The 13,253-nt window shown below is 42.9% G+C and overlaps 1 protein-coding gene across 1 annotated transcript in view; it reads right to left on the bottom strand.

Moving 5' to 3' along the window:
* psma4 (proteasome 20S subunit alpha 4) overlaps positions 1-13,253 on the bottom strand; it is a 58,143-nt gene that overhangs the window by 11,211 nt on the left and 33,679 nt on the right. The gene's annotated exons all lie outside the window — the stretch shown is intronic.

Below are 13,253 nucleotides of genomic sequence, written 5' to 3' on the forward strand. Positions count from 1 at the left end.
AGTTGGTATCTCTGTGTGCACGCTAAGCTCTTTTCAGGACATGTGAAGATGACTCATGCAGGATGCAGCCGAAGCTGAGCAGTGAGATAAAGAATAGAGAATTGAATGTTCCAACCACAGTGTGATTGTGATGCATCAGTCCTTGTGTCAGAAGAAGTGTGATTAATCGTTAGATGTCTTAAACACATCTTAATCGAGCCCAAGATTAAAAAGGTTCTGAACATCCTGAATGTATTGTGCAATCAGCAGTTCTGCGGCAACAGCTCACACGCTATCACTCTTCCCCTCAGGAGCTGTACCGCCCATGTATGTAGGGAAGTCCTAAATAAAAAGAGCGGGAGCGCAGGCCAGACTTTAGTGTAGCTTTGGTGTACAGCCTGACTGCACTCCTCGCGAGCTTAAATTGAATTCTATCTCTCACTTGTTTTATTGCCTGGTTTCTCTTCTTCTTATCAAAGATACAGTATTCTAAACCCGACACTCATCTTTGTATTTAATTAAAAAATAATTCTGCTGAATGCATCTTTTTTTAGGGAGATGGGTGACGATTGCAACACATATTACTTTCTCACTTGGAATGTATATTTTTTTTAAAGAATCATTTTATCACAAAGTACCTACATGGCATGATGGTTGTTCATGGTTACCACAGGGGATCCAGCACAGACCTGCATTGGTATTTGGCACAAGTTCTACATCGGATCCCTTCCTGACACAACTGCAGTTTCACGCGGTGAAACAACAGACACAGGTCCTGGTCTTCTGAAGAGGTCTACCATCCGAGGACTAACCAAGGCCCACTCTGCTTAGCTTCTGAGACTTGACAGGGTCAGACTTACACAGAGGAGACCGGAATTTTACTTTGGAATGAGTGGGTGTGATGATGTGGCAGTGCTGGGAGAGGAAGGGGGGTAGTTTTGTTTGTGTGTGTGTGTGTGTGTGTGTGCGTGTGGTGGTATAAAATCTTGCCTCCAGCTCTAACAATGTCAGTCAGCCCTGGCTGGTACAATAACAATTCCCATGGCAATAATTTGCTTTCATACACAACCGGGTGCATTATCACAAAACCCCAAGCCCCCCCCCCCCCCCCCCCCCACCACACACACACACACACACACACACACACCACACACTTGCCATGTTGAGAATTTCAGCCTGGAGTCATCATAATTAATATAGCACATGATGATGTTTATTTCCTGAAGCACAAAAGCAGATGGCTGAGTGGAACCTGAAGATGAGTGTGTTCTCATCAAGCAAAAGTCTACATTTGCATGTGAACAGCAAATAATGAATTCCTCCTACTTGTTATTGTTCAAAGTAAAACGGTAGACATGTTCCGTCTCGAATGAAGCCGTAATTAATAGTGTCGCGCCCACTTGTTTTGAAGCCGTTTCTCCATTGTGCTGCACTCGTGCCCATTGTCTCTGAGAAAAGCAATGATGTACACACGACAGGCATTCAAAAAGCTGTGGACACACAATGGTTTCATTACCAAAACAGTAAGTTACACAATCACATGCAGTGATAAATATATAAACCACGACAAACACACCTTGCCAAGATAAAGTCACATATGCAACTTGCTGAATATGAATGATTTGGGGCTTGAAAATGTACATCCACCCATCTGCCTGTCCATAGTGGGGCCAAAGCCAATTCAGAGTACAGTGGCTATCCAGTCCCCATCGCTGATTTTTGGCCTGACATGTCCAGAGTCCAAATACAAGATACTGTTGTGAAAGTGTAGTGACACGGACCCACAACAGGGGGCGCAAATGAACGGTCAATAGATGAGCCAAAAAAGTAACAATTTAATGTTGTGAAGGTGCACAACGAATACACAGACAATCTCAGAATCTGATAACAGTCAATCCACAAAGGTGACGTGTGGGCAGGCTCGAGGATAGACGTCTGTCCTGAGAAGAGCCGGAACCACACGATTTCCGCCGCCACCGAACCTGGTGAATACTGGAGCCGCCAAGTCCCGAATTCCCAGGTGATCACCGTCCCCGACTGTCGGATCTGGTACTGCTGGCGAAGAACAAAGACAGTCAAGTGTGGGTGTGTGTACACCCGTAACAACAACGGTGGGAATGCCACCTCCACCTCTAACACACACTCGTGCAGCGTCTGTTAACCACTTATCTGACGGGACGTAGGACGAACAGTCGCGACCCACGCCGGTCCTCTGGTTGACAGCTGCAACACAATAGCTCTTGGAATCAATTAATACAGGCAGAGAAGTTACCTCCATAGAAGTACGATATCTCAGCAACGAGGTGGAGATGACGTCTGGTCTTTATGGAGTGAGATGATGTAGAGTAGATGGGTGACAGCTGTCAAGATAATGAGTGACAGCTGTCACCCTCGGCTGTATCCGCGGCAGCGCCCTCTCGTGCCTGAACCCCGCACTTCAGGCAGGGTGCCCTCTGGTGGTGGGCCAGCAGCACCTCCTCTTCTGGCGGCCCCACAACAGATACTCTGCCTCAACTGTCAACTCAGTTCAGTTTATTTATATAGCACCTAATCACAACAAAGTCGCACTAAGGTGCTTCGCATGTGTAAGGTCTAATGAGCAAGCACCTAGGTAACAGTGGTAAGGAAAAACTCCCTCTTATAGTTTTTTGAGGAAGAAACCTCAAGCAGACCAGACAAGCCCCTGTCACACATAGCAAGAATGTGGAGGAGCCATTCCGACACGACTATTTTCATAATCCGACACAGTTGGCAGGAAAAGAGGCGTGGCCAGCTGTGGCCTGAACAAATCCAGACTACCTCGTGCACACCTGCAGAATGCAGCCCAAAGATATTTCAGACAACAGTCAGATGACAGACTGCTGTTAGACGGCACCAACATTGGAGCTGTCACTCACCCACTCAGCCATCTACGCAATCAAATCTGCAGTCATCCTCACACTCCCAGCGCTAAACTGACCTCGCATCAATGTGTGTCTCACATGACAGAGTGGGCGTGTGTACATACGTAGAACAGGTGATTCGAGTGATGAGTGTGTCCACTCAGCTGCACGCATGTTCACAATGGCTGAAGGAGCCACTGCGTGCACCACGTGTGCCGCGCACGCACGCGTGTGTGCAGAGCAAGTGATCAAAGCAGTGTGTGAGTGTGTGGCTGAAATGTTCGCTTAGCTGCGTGTATGCACTCATAAACACTGTACCAGCCACTCCGTGTGTCCGGCTGGACTCCTAACTGCTGTTGAACTGTGCTGTCAGTGCACCAACTTCCCACAAGTGCGCAACTTTCAGATGAAGCCAGTGGACTTTCTCTTTTTTTGGTGCCATTTTACTTGATACACATCTTAACACAACTGCAGCTGGATTATTGGTTTATGCTTTTGTCATCTGATCGACAGCACACAGCGCAGCGGGTGAAAGGGACCAGCTGTCTACGCAGTGGAACTCGGGGTACCGGAGGTGAGTTACATGCTGATTTATGTCATCATGTGCTGGGCAAACATTTCCACATCATACCTGCTACAGACTTGGGAGATGAACGTGTAATAATACCTGTGTTACAGTGGTGAGATCCAGGTTCAGCTGCATTGCTGGGTGCCACACCGAGCCTCTGACGTGCAAACAGTACCTTATACAGTAGTGTTCAGAATAATCATACCCATATATAGAGGGGGTTCAGGGGGTTCAACCGAATCCCCAACGAGAATTCTGCAGATTTTTTTCTGATCTGGATATCAACGTTATGTATTTTCTTTTCATTGATAATAAGCAACAAGCACTAACTGTTACACAGCTATTATCACACACCCTTAAGTTTCAATTTCCTCTGCCAGAGTAATCCCTTAAGTGATGAAAGGGGAAACTGCTAGATAAACTTTTCCCATGGGGGTTGAGAATTTTTGCTCCCTGGTCCCTTTCCTCCTCTGATATCAAACAGATTAGTAGGCTTGTAAATACCCATGTAGACACACAATTACACTTGTCTGGTTTGTAAAAACATGTTTGTATGTATAAGCTGAGAAATAAAGGGAGCTTCTCCTTCCTGTTGCAAATACGAGGTGTATTAGATAAGAAACCGACACTTTTATTTTTTTTTTTAACTATATGGATTTGAATGCATGCGTGAGTTTTTTCACGCGTGTCGGTGACGTCATTTCCCTGTGGGCAGGCCTTGCGTGAGATGTGGTCCCGCCCTCTCGGCTGTATTCCTTTGTTTCACACGCTGCTCGAGACGGCGCGCGTTACTTTATCAAAATTTTTTCTGGACCTGTGAGGGATATCCGAGTGTACACTATTCGAGAAATTTAGCTGGTTTTCAGTGAAAAGTTTAACGGCTGATGAGAGATTATGGGGTGTTTCTGTCGCTGTAAGGACTTCCCACGGAGCGGGACGTCTCGCAGCGCTTCCAGGTGCCATCGTCAGCCTGTTTCGAGCTGAAAACATCCTAATTTAAGGCTTAATTCACCCAGGACGTCGTGAGAGAACAGAGAAGATTCAGAAGAGGCCGGCATGAGGACTTTATGCGGACATTCCACTGTTTAAGGACATTTTTTAATGAAAGACGTGCGCGCAAATTCGCCGAGTCGTTTCCGTGACGACTCGACGAATCTGTGTGTGCCGCGACAGGAAAAACACCACCGTGTTGAAAACCATTTGTAAAATTCAGGCGGTTTTTGATGGCTTTCAACAAGTGAGTAACTGAGAAATTGTTTAACAGCTTGGGCATGTTCCATCTTGCCCGTTAAGGTTTCCAACGGAGGTGTTTTTCCTGTCGCGACCCCCCGCGGTCGGTCCGGCCTGACATGCGACTCTGCCCGCACGTTCTTTCATTACAAAATGTCCGTTAACAATGGAATGTCTGAATAAACTCCTCATGCCGACTTCTTCTGAAAGTTCTTGTTCTCTGACGACTTACTGGGTCAACAGAGCCTGAAATGTGGAGGTTTTCAACTTGAAACAGCGAGACGCTGCACAGATCGCCGTCAGGCGCTGTGGGTCATCCTTAAAGCGACACTACCAGATCAAAATCTCTCATCAGCCGTTAAAATTTGTTACCGAAAACCAGCTGAATTTATCGAATGGTGTCCACTCAGTTGTGCCTTACAGTTTTTGAAAAAAATTTGATCAAACAAAGCGGCAGTCTCTGAGCCATTCCTAAACAATGAAAAAATCGATGAGAGGGTGGGCGACTCCTCACTCAAAGACTGCCCACAGGCGAATGACGTAACCAACAGGCATGAAAAAACTCTTGCATGCCCACGAGGGTTTAAGCATGTCTGATGTAATCACACGTGATTCAAATCCATATGGTTTTTGAAAAAAATAATACGGTCGGATACTTTTCTAACAGACCTCGTACTGTAAAGGTGCAAATATTCACGTGGGATTTATTATTCGAATTTCGCGAGTTAAACAAGGTCGCCAAATACCACTATTTTAATACATAACGTACATACGTACATATTCATAATGTAAACGCGAATATTAATACCGCTAAATACGAGGTCTGTTAAAAACTACACGACCTTTTTATTTTTTGCAAAAACTATATGGATTTGAATCATGTGCGCTTGCATCAGCCAAGCTTGAACCTTCGTGCGCATGCGTGAGTTTTTTCACGCCTGTCGGTTGCGTCATTCACAACCGACAGGTAGGTATAAAGTTTGCATTAATGTTATCTTGGTTCTTCCTGGGTGGTTCTTATGGCAACTGACCCAATCCCAAGCAAGGACTATTTGTATATAAAAATATTTCCTAAAATGATACATTTTGGGTTTCAAATGAAATTTATGTAGCTTTTTACCCCTTGAAATCCTCAAAAAGCTTCTGCTTCGGGGGCTTCGCCCCTCTGAGCCCCCCATGAGGGCGTTGCCCCTCGACCCCACCAGGGGCCCTGCGGCCCACTGGTCCCCCAACTCAAGGATTTAAACCCCCATTTCATATTCCTATATACGGCCCTGTAATAGTAGTGCTATGTGATTAAAAAGATTACTCCAGGTTTTGAGTATATTTCTTATTGTTACATGGGAAACAAGGTACCAGTAGATTCAGTAGATTCTCACAAATCCAACAAGACCTAGCGTTCATGATATGCACACTCTTAAGGCTATGAAATTGGGCTATTAGTAAAAAAAAAAAAAGTAGAAAGGGGGTGTTCACAATAGTAGTAGCATCTGTTGTTGATGCTACAAACTCAAACTTATTATGTTCAAACTGCTTTTTTAGCAAACCTGTGAATCACTAAACTAGTATTTAGTTGTATAACCACAGTTATTCATGATTTCTTTACATCTGCGAGACATTAATTTTGTTGGTTTGGAACCAAGATTTGGTCATTTACTAGTGTGCTTGTGGTCATTGTCTTGTTGAAACACCCATTTCAAGGGCATGTCCTCTTCAGCATAAGGCAACATGACCTCTTCAAGTATTTTGACATATCCAAACTGATCCATGATACCTGGTATGCGATATATAGGCCCAACACCATAGTAGGAGAACATGCCCATATCATGATGCTTCACTGTCTTCACTGTGAACTGTGGCTTGAATTCAGAGTTTGGGGGTCATCTCACAAACTGTCTGAGGCCCTTGGACCCAAAAAGAACAATTTTACTCTCATCAGTCCACAAAATATTTCTCCATTTCTCTTTAGGCCAGCTGATGTGTTCTTTGGCAAATTGTAACCTCTTCTGCACGTCATTTATTTAACAGAGGGACTTTGCGGGGGGGATTCTTGCAAATAAATTAGCTTCACACAGGCATCTTCTGTCACAGCACTTACAGGTAACTCCAGACTGTCTTTGATCATCCTGGAGCTGATCAATGGGTGAGCCTTTGCCATTCTGGTTATTCTTCTATCCATTTTGATGGTTGTTTTCCATTTTCTTCCATGCGTCTCTGGTTTTTTGTCCATTTTAAAGCATTGGAGATCATTGTAGATGAACAGCCTATAATTGTTTGCACCTGCGTATAAGTTTCCCCTCTCCAATCAACTTTTTAATCAAACTACGCTGTTCTTCTGAACAATGTCTTGAACATCCCATTTTCCTCAGGCTTTCAAAGAGAAAACCATGTTCAACAGGTGCTGGCTTCATCCTTAAATAGGGGACACCTGATTCACACCTGTTGTTCCACAAAATTGACGAACTCACTGACTGAATGCCACACGACTATTATTGTGAACACCCCCTTTTCTACTTTTTTTTTACTAATAGCCCAATTTCATAGCCTTAAGAGTGTGCATATCATGAATGCTTGGTCTTGTTGGATTTGTGAGAATCTGCTGAATCTACTGGTACCTTGTTTCCCATGTAACAATAAGAAATATACTTAAAACCTGGATTAATCTTTTTAGTCACATAGCACTACTATTATTCTGAACACTATTTTACATGTTTTACATGACCAACATTGCCTTCGTCCTAAGTAGCCGGGGTTCAGTGGAGGTGGACAAAGGTGGAACAGCGTGTTGGTAGGCTTTGCTGTGACCGATCGATCTCAGAGCTCAATCACCCGCGATGAGATCATTTCAAATGCTGTTTTGATGCCGTCAGTATATGTAAATTGCGGTCAGATCATCGTCAGATTACACATGGATCGCTGTCGGATTGGTGTCCCATCTCGGCAGCGCACGGAGAATTATGAACATGTGCGTCACACTCTGGACCATCAGTCGATTTTGACCAACTGTGTTGACATCCACAGATAGCTGTGAGAATGTTTTGGAAATGAAGTCCGACACCTTTCGGATGTTCAAATAAACTAAGTACAGTAAAACTCACACATAATAGATTCAGCTGGACCAGCAAATTTTGTCCGTTATAATCAAAATCCACTGTATGCGGTACAGTCGAGCCAAACTGAACCAAATGAGGACCCAAAAAATGCTGGGAGGTGTGACGAAAAGCAGGATAATGTTTTGTACAGAAATGACAGAATGTGGAAATGTACAGAGAGACACTGGAGGCAGGAGACACCGACTAGACCAGAATGACTGTAGCTGGGAAACAGAGAAGCTTATAACAATGTCTAAGTGACTTGGTGGCTTTCCTCACTCTTCTCCTTCTTGCACAGTCACTCGGTTTTTGAGAACTGTTTACGCCACACAGATTTACCACAGAGTGCCATATTGTTTGCATTTCTTCGTAACTGATGTAAATAAAGTCCATACGACGGCGTTTTGGGCCACATAGAATTTCTTTTTTTTTTTAGACTTTTAGACTTGATCCCCTCTTGCTTGCCTCTACTGGTGGTTGGCTCTCACTGCGGTATTGTATCACTTCCTGTTCCGGAGCACAGCGGTGTTTTGCTGTATCTGTTAGCTGTTTAATCTGCGCAGTTAGATTGATCTAGTTATCTAGATTACGATTTGTTTCCCAGTGTAATCTTCACGTGCCTTAACTAAAGCACTCCTTCTGCTGAATCACCTCTAAATTATTTACACATTACACTTTGCGTGTTTTTAGGAATCCGCTAGCTTAGTGTAGCTACTAGCTCTTAGCCGATTTAGCATGGCGGCTTCTCCTGTCTCTCCCGCACTTTTCTGCTCTGGGTGTGAAATGTTTAGTTATTCCTCGGCCTCCTTTAGCAGTAATGGTACTTGTAATAAGTGTAGCTTATTCATAGCTTTGGAGGCCAGGCTGGGCGAATTGGAGACTCGGCTCCGCACTGTGGAAAATTCTACAGCTAGCCAGGCCCCTGTAGTCGGTGCGGACCAAGGTAGCTTAGCCACCGTTAGTTACCCCCTGGCAGATCCCGAGCAGCCGGGAAAGCAGGCTGACTGGGTGACTGTGAGGAGGAAGCGTAGCCCTAAAGAAGCCCCGTGTACACCGCCAACCCGTTCACATCTCTAACCGTTTTTCCCCACTCGACGACACACCCGCCGAGGATCAAACTCTGGTTATTGGCGACTCTGTTTTGCGAAATGTGAAGTTAGCGACACCAGCAACCATAGTCAATTGTCTTCCGGGGGCCAGAGCAGGCGACATTGAAGGAAATTTGAAACTGCTGGCTAAGGCTAAGCGTAAATTTGGTAAGATTGTAATTCACGTCGGCAGTAATGACACCCGGTTACGCCAATCGGAGGTCACTAAAATTAACATTAAATCGGTGTGTAACTTTGCAAAACAATGTCGGACTCTGTAGTTTTCTCTGGGCCCCTCCCCAATCAGACCGGGAGTGACATGTTTAGCCGCATGTTCTCCTTGAATTGCTGGCTGTCTGAGTTGTCCAAAAAATGAGGTGGGCTTCATAGATAATTGGCAAAGCTTCTGGGGAAAACCTGGTCTTGTTAGGAGAGACGGCATCCATCCCACTTTGGATGGAGCAGCTCTCATTTCTAGAAATCTGGCCAATTTTCTTAAATCCTCCAAACCGTGACTATCCAGGGTTGGGACCAGGAAGCAGAGTTGTAGTCTTACACACCTCTCTGCAGCTTCTCTCCCCCTGCCATCCCCTCATTACCCCATCCCCGTAGAGACGGTGTCTGCTCCCAGACTACCAATAACCAGCAAAATCTATTTAAGCATAAAAATTCAAAAAGAAAAAATAATAGCACCTTCAACTGCACCACAGACTAAAACAGTTAATGTGGTCTATTAAACATTAGGTCTCTCTCTTCTGAGTCCCTGTTGGTAAATGATATAATAATTGATCAACATATTGATTTATTCTGCCTTACAGAAACCTGGTTACAGCAGGATGAATATGTTAGTTTAAATGAGTCAACACCCCCGAGTCACACTGTCAGAATGCTCGTAGCACGGGCCGGGGCGGAGGATTAGCAGCAATCTTCCATTCCAGCTTATTAATTAAAAACCCAGACAGAGCTTTAATTCATTTGAAAGCTTGACTCTTAGTCTTGTCCATCCAAATTGGAAGTCCCAAAAACCAGTTTTATTTGTTATTATCTATCGTCCACCTGGTCGTTACTGTGAGTTTCTTTGTGAATTTTCAGACCTTTTGTCTGACTTAGTGCTTAGCTCAGATAAGATAATTATAGTGGGCGATTTTAACATCCACACAGATGCTGAGAATGACAGCCTCAACACTGCATTTAATCTATTATTAGACTCTATTGGCTTTCCTCAAAAGGTAAATGAGTCCACCCACCACTTTAATCATATCTTAGATCTTGTTCTGACTTATGGTATGGAAATAGAAGACTTAACAGTATTCCCTGAAAACTCCCTTCTGTCTGATCATTTCTTAATAACATTTACATTTACTCTGATGGACTACCCAGCAGTGGGGAATAAGTGTCATTACACTAGAAGTCTTTCAGAAAGCGCTGTAACTAGGTTTAAGGATATGATTCCTTCTTTATGTTCTCTAATGCCATATACCAACACAGTGCAGAGTAGCTACCTAAACTCTGTAAGTGAGATAGAGTATCTCGTCAATAGTTTTACATCCTCATTGAAGACAACTTTGGATGCTGTAGCTCCTCTAAAAAAGAGAGCTTTAAATCAGAAGTGCCTGACTCCGTGGTATAACTCACAAACTCGTAGCTTAAAGCAGATAACCCGTAAGTTGGAGAGGAAATGGCGTCTCACTAATTTAGAAGATCTTCACTTAGCCTGGAAAAAAGTCTGTTGCTCTATAAAAAGCCCTCCGTAAAGCTAGGACATCTTTCTACTCATCACTAATTGAAGAAAATAAGAACAACCCCAGGTTTCTTTTCAGCACTGTAGCCAGGCTGACAGAGTCAGAGCTCTATTGAGCTGAGTATTCCATTAACTTTAACTAGTAATGACTTCATGACTTTCTTTGCTAACAAAATTTTAACTATTAGAGAAAAAATTACTCATAACCATCCCAAAGACGTATCGTTATCTTTGGCTGCTTTCAGTGATGCCGGTATTTGGTTAGACTCTTTCTCTCCGATTGTACTGTCTGAGTTATTTTCATTAGTTACTTCATCCAAACCATCAACATGTTTATTAGACCCCATTCCTACCAGGCTGCTCAAGGAAGCCCTACCATTATTTAATGCTTCGATCTTAAATATGATCAATCTATCTTTGTTAGTTGGCTATGTACCACAGGCTTTTAAGGTGGCAGTAATTAAACCATTACTTAAAAAGCCATCACTTGACCCAGCTATCTTAGCTAATTATAGCCAATCTCCAACCTTCCTTTTCTCTCAAAAATTCTTGAAAGGGTAGTTGTAAAACAGCTAACTGATCATCTGCAGAGGAATGGTCTATTTGAAGAGTTTCAGTCAGGTTTTAGAATTCATCATAGTACAGAAACAGCATTAGTGAAGGTTACAAATGATCTCTTATGGCCTCGGACAGTGGACTCATTTTGTGCTTGTTCTGTTAGACCTCAGTGCTGCTTTTGATACTGTTGACCATAAAATTTTATTACAGAGATCAGAGCATGCCATAGGTATTAAAGGCACTGCGCTGCGGTGGTTTGAATCATATTTGTCTAATAGATTACAATTTGTTCATGTAAATGGGGAATCTTCTTCACAGACTAAAGTTAATTATGGAGTTCCACAAGGTTCTGTGCTAGGACCAATTTTATTCACTTTATACATGCTTCCCTTAGGCAGTATTATTAGACGGTATTGCTTAAATTTTCATTGTTACGCAGATGATACCCAGCTTTATCTATCCATGAAGCCAGAGGACACACACCAATTAGCTAAACTGCAGGATTGTCTTACAGACATAAGACATGGATGACCTCTAATTTCCTGCTTTTAAACTCAGATAAAACTGAAGTTATTGTACTTGGCCCCACAAATCTTAGAAACATGGTGTCTAACCAGATCCTTACTCTGGATGGCATTACCCTGACCTCTAGTAATACTGTGAGAAATCTTGGAGTCATTTTTGATCAGGATATGTCATTCAAAGCACATATTAAACAATATATAGGACTGCTTTTTTGCATTTACGCAATATCTCTAAAATCAGAAAGGTCTTGTCTCAGAGTGATGCTGAAAAACTAATTCATGCATTTATTTCCTCTAGGCTGGACTATTGTTAATTCATTATTATCAGGTTGTCCTAAAAGTTCCCTAAAAAGCCTTCAGTTAATTCAAAATGCTGCAGCTAGAGTACTGACGGGGACTAGAAGGAGACAGCATATCTCACCCATATTGGCCTCTCTTCATGCTTCCTGTTAATTCTAGAATAGAATTTAAAATTCTTCTTCTTACTTATAAGGTTTTGAATAATCAGGTCCCATCTTATCTTAGGGACCTCGTAGTACCATATCACCCCAATAGAGCGCTTCGCTCTCAGACTGCAGGCTTACTTGTAGTTCCTAGGGTTTGTAAGAGTAGAATGGGAGGCAGAGCCTTCAGCTTTCAGGCTCCTCTCCTGTGGAACCAGCTCCCAATTCAGATCAGGGAGACAGACACCCTCTCTACTTTTAAGATTAGGCTTAAAACTTTCCTTTTTGCTAAAGCTTATAGTTAGGGCTGGATCAGGTGACCCTGAACCATCCCTTAGTTATGCTGCTATAGACGTAGACTGCTGGGGGTTTCCCATGATGCACTGTTTCTTTCTCTTTTTGCTCTGTATGCACCACTCTGCATTTAATCATTAGTGATCAATCTCTGCTCCCCTCCACAGCATGTCTTTTTCCAGGTTCTCTCCCTCAGCCCCAACCAGTCCCAGAAGACTGCCCCTCCCTGAGCCTGGTTCTGCTGGAGGTTTTTCCTGTTAAAAGGGAGTTTTTCCTTCCCACTGTAGCCAAGTGCTTGCTCACAGGGGGTCGTTTTGACCGTTGGGGTTTTACATAATTATTGTATGGCCTTGCCTTACAATATAAAGCGCCTTGGGGCAACTGTTTGTTGTGATTTGGCGCTATATAAAAAAATTGATTGATTGATTGATTGACTTCGAGAAAAAGTCGTAATATTACGAGAATAAAGTCGTAATTTTAAGACTTCGAGAATAAAGTCGTAATATGAGAATAAAGTCATAATTTTCCGAGAATAAAGTCATAATATTACGAGAATAAAGTCATAATATAATTTTAGACTTTTTTCTCGTAATATTATGACTTTATTCTCGGAAAATTATGACTTTATTCTCATATTACGACTTTATTCTCGAAGTCTAAAAAAAACAAAATTCAATGTGGCCCTAAAACTCCGTCATAAGTCCAAGACATATTCAGTGAGTTGGAAATGTTCATGTATCCATCCCCTGACTTTTCTGAAGAAAAGTGGAATAAAAGTGATTATTTACAGGTATTATACCAAAGCGTTCCATTACTTATGCAACCCATCATCTTGGCTTTTATATTTTTAATTA

This window comes from Thalassophryne amazonica, chromosome 2 (genome assembly GCF_902500255.1).
Source record: "Thalassophryne amazonica chromosome 2, fThaAma1.1, whole genome shotgun sequence".
Taxonomy (NCBI): Eukaryota; Metazoa; Chordata; class Actinopteri; order Batrachoidiformes; family Batrachoididae; genus Thalassophryne; species Thalassophryne amazonica.